Consider the following 4,052-nt stretch of genomic DNA (forward strand, 5'->3'; position numbering starts at 1 on the left):
AATGACAACCATTTTGCCAAAAAAATTGCATGGTGTTTAGTTCCATTATGTAAAATGATAGACTAAAACCCAATTTTTTTTGTGATGAAAGAGGAACTAAACACCCTTTAAATGAGTCGCAGGACTAATGTTGTGTTGCTATGTTTGAGGCTGTCTCCAATAGGAGACCCATTTGGAAACCCAAACCCAAAATAGGTCTCCAACACAATACCTATAGCCTCTGACAGAGTACCCAAACAGAAGATCCATTTTGGGTATCAGGAGAGACATAACCTAAATTTGGGTATCCTCTCTCTTCGAGACCCATTTGCAGAGAGTGTTGTCTTTTAGGTCTTATTGTTGGAGAAGACTAAAAATAAGTATGGAACCTTTTACCTGTAGCGCTACCTAAAGGACAAATGGGTCTTGTATTTTGGGTAACGATTGTTAGAGATAGTCTGATATTGTCAATGCACCTATATGCGGGGCATGCCGATCGACACATGGCGGCACATGGCGGATGATTTGATGATGGTGGAGCTCATCGCCTCACTCCCTATCATCCAATCAGCTACAGCGCCGATAATGAGGCCTCCACCTCCCGTGCTTGCTGCTCCCGCACAGGGTGAAGCCCCAAGAACACCATCTTCGCCTATGTGTGGTTGTCGGGTGTTGTGCCTTGATTCATGGGGGCATGTTGGTGGAGATGTGGTGGAAGACTTGATGGTGGTGGAGCTTGTTGCCTCGCCCTTGCCATCTAGACAGTTGGAGCCTCGACAATGGAACTTCCATCTCATGTTTTGCTGCTCTTGCAGAGCACGAAGCCCCTAAGCTCTTAGATCGCCATCTTTGCATGTGTGACTTCTCACACGGATGATCCGACTTCGGATGCTTCTGGGAATATTGGCACGATGTCCTCAGCAGACCTTAGCAATGTGTAGGATTTCACTATTGGAATCAAGGAACTCCTTCAGCAGCCACTTATTGTGTCCCTACCTAGGCTACGCATCACCAAGGACCTTAATGGTGCTGCTACTGATGATATCATCCTAGGCGTAGCGCTCGTCTAGCTACTAAGAGCAAAATCAGAGCAACAAAGCCAAATGCCTAGGCAAGAAAGGTGCTCTAAGAAATACTTGGTCTTCAAGTTGAGACAATGAAGCCTGATGTGGCACCCTTTGAGGAATTTTAGCAAACTTTCCCCACGCCACTACCCCTGGAAAGCGGGAAGCCATGAGGGTCCACTTTTCCTAGGAGGTGTTGGCGTCGTGATCCGGTAACGGACGTCGAGTATGCCAAGCATTTCCACTGTTTTACCTTGTTCCCACAATCACAAATTCTAGTGTGGTATAGTCCTTAGCTTTGGCTTGTTGATTTCTTTAGTGTCATCTAAATGAAAATATGTTTCTGCTTACAAAAAATAAATATCAAAATTATATATATATATATATGTATATATATAGTCAAAGCTTATAAATATTTAGCTTTGTAAAAATGTGAATAACACATTTCGTGAGACTCAGTGAGTAAATTTGAGTGTGTTGCTTTTTGTGTTTCCCCAAACTGAGCACAAGAAAGTCCAACATTTGGCACGTGATAAGAACAACTCCAAGAGCTTGGCTAAAATTAGTAGCTAAATTCTTAAAAACCAGAGTATTTCTTAATTATTTAGCTATTATGTAAATGTAAAACTTCTTAAAAAGAATAAATCCACAATAATCTTACTATTTTACAAAATTAGATAGCCAGTGTATGTGGTTAGCTATATATAGCTACCGAAAAACAACCAAACTTTCTATTTTACAAAACCAGATAGCACATCTGTTGAAGCCTACTTTTTACTTTCCAAATTCTAAAATAGCCTCCACAACAAGAATAGTCAAACTCTTAGAGTTACTCTAAGACGACCCAAACAAAATCTGATGCTTAGGGTTTGAGGTCTTACTTGGAACATGGAATCTTTTCCTATTACTGTATTGTTTTCTATGAAATTGCTATATAAACTAGCTTGATAGCAGTGACAGGTGGTGTGGTGCGGTGGATTCAGGTTCGCGCAAGGGAGGATGATGTAGCCTCTTCTTAGGGCATGCGCAACACCCCCAACTAGCTCTAACACAACCTCTCCAAATCTCCAATAGTGTTAACTTTTAGCAAAGGCTTATAGCATGATTAGACTCACATGACAATATCACTATTTCCTTTTATATTATTTTTCTCAATCTTTTATTAAAATATATAATAAAATGCTTAGACCTTGCTCATAAGTTATTGTTGGAGTATGTGGGTGCAAACGAAGAGCGGAGGGGATGAACCTTGTCGGCGTCTAGACTCGCGGTCTAGGCACTAACAAGTATAAATCTGCGTGACTGACCAAGCTTGGATGGTGATGCAAGTGAGACACAGAGGGTTTATACTGGTTCGGGCTAAGAATGCCCTACGTCCAGTGTAGTGGTGGATTCTGTATAACCTTGCACCCAAAGGTGCTTGTAGTAGGGGGTACAAGCTGGTTGCGAGAGAGGGCTAAGTCCCAGGTCTCGGCTTGGTGTGGACAGAGTGCGGGCTGCTGCTCTGCGAAAGAGTGTTGTGTGCGTGTTCTGGACCTGTGTCCCCCCCAGTTGTGAACCCTGGCTCCCCTTTTATAGTCCCAAGGGAAGGCCAGGTATTTACATGAGTAGATTTCTTTTATTGAGGGGTGAAAACACAGCCCCGACCCTGTTGAGGCTGGTCCATCTCGTCCTTGTGGGATGGTTGACGGCATGGCTGTTCCTGTAGAGGGTTACCGAACCCTGTAGGGGTCGCGGGGGTCGGATCACCGGTACTGCTGCACATCCTGTCAACAGTGGAAAATGACCACAAACAGTGGTGCTGATTTACCTCACCCATTCCCTTTCTACTGTGCGGTAGTGTGCTACAGTGAACAGGGGTAGGGGTGTATAGTGACAGAGGTAAGGCTGCAGTGACTGGGGTGGTTGAAACAGTTGTCGCCTTGCCCTGCCGCGTTATGGGGGCCGTCGCATCCGTCATGTCGGGGGAAGTCTTGTTGCCCAGGCGGAGTGGGGTCCGGCGCCCGAGCCTGGACGGGGTCGGGCGAGTCGGAACTGGCGTCCGAGGTCCTGAGGGGTCGGGCGAGTCGGAACTTGCGTCCGAGGCCCTGAGGGGTCGGGCGAGTCGGAACTTGCGTCCGAGGCCCTGAGGGGTCGGGCGAGTCGGAACTTGCGTCCGAGGCCCTGAGGGGTCGGGCGAGTCGGAACTTGCGTCCGAGGCCCTGATGATTGTGATTAGTATGTTTCTTTGCGTTTTTTGTTGCTCTGATTTGGGTATCCCTTATTATGGTACCCAACAGTAGCCCCCGAGCCTCTGAAGAGGTGAGGTCACCTCTTTAGGGGTTCTTTCCCCGTGGACTATGGTTGACTTGGAGCCTTTTACTGTTGCCGGGGGGTGCGCGCGAGCGCACCCGCCGGGTGTAGCCCCCGAGCCTTTTGGAGGAATGGTGTTATTCCTTCAAAGGCTTTCACCCCTTGACATCTTTAGTCTGGAGTGTTTTATGGGATAGGTTGCGTGTTCTTTACACGTAGTGCCTGTTCCCATGGTGCGAGGAAGCCCCCGAGCCCTTTCCCCGCGAGGGTCGATCAGGTTCTTTCTCGTCTTGTAATTCCGTCCCTCATTCTTCCTTTCGCTCGGAGGAGGGGTGGGTCGTGCCGTACTACCCTCGGTGGGCGAGTGACGACACTTCCCGGGAGCTGCAGGCGGGTAGATCCGAGTGGATGTCCGAGTCCCGTTCGATAGGGGTCGGCTAGTGGCCTTATGGGCACATCTCGAAAAGTACCCGAGGGCAGTCACGGTGGATGTCGGAACCGTTCGTTAGGTCCCGAGGGCTCGATGCCTCCCTCGATGGGATCCCACTCTCGTGACACCCGCATAGGTCTCGGATATGACTTGCAAAGATGCGCCGACTCCCGGTAGGGTTCGGACCTTGGCCTCTATCGTGCTCATCTCCAGTCATCCCTCACTCAGTTATCCTGAGGCGACTGTTCGAACCTGTGTCGCAGGTCAGTCTCGCAACCTCTGGAACG

This window comes from Sorghum bicolor, chromosome 1 (assembly GCF_000003195.3).
Source record: "Sorghum bicolor cultivar BTx623 chromosome 1, Sorghum_bicolor_NCBIv3, whole genome shotgun sequence".
In the NCBI taxonomy this organism is placed as follows: domain Eukaryota; kingdom Viridiplantae; phylum Streptophyta; class Magnoliopsida; order Poales; family Poaceae; genus Sorghum; species Sorghum bicolor.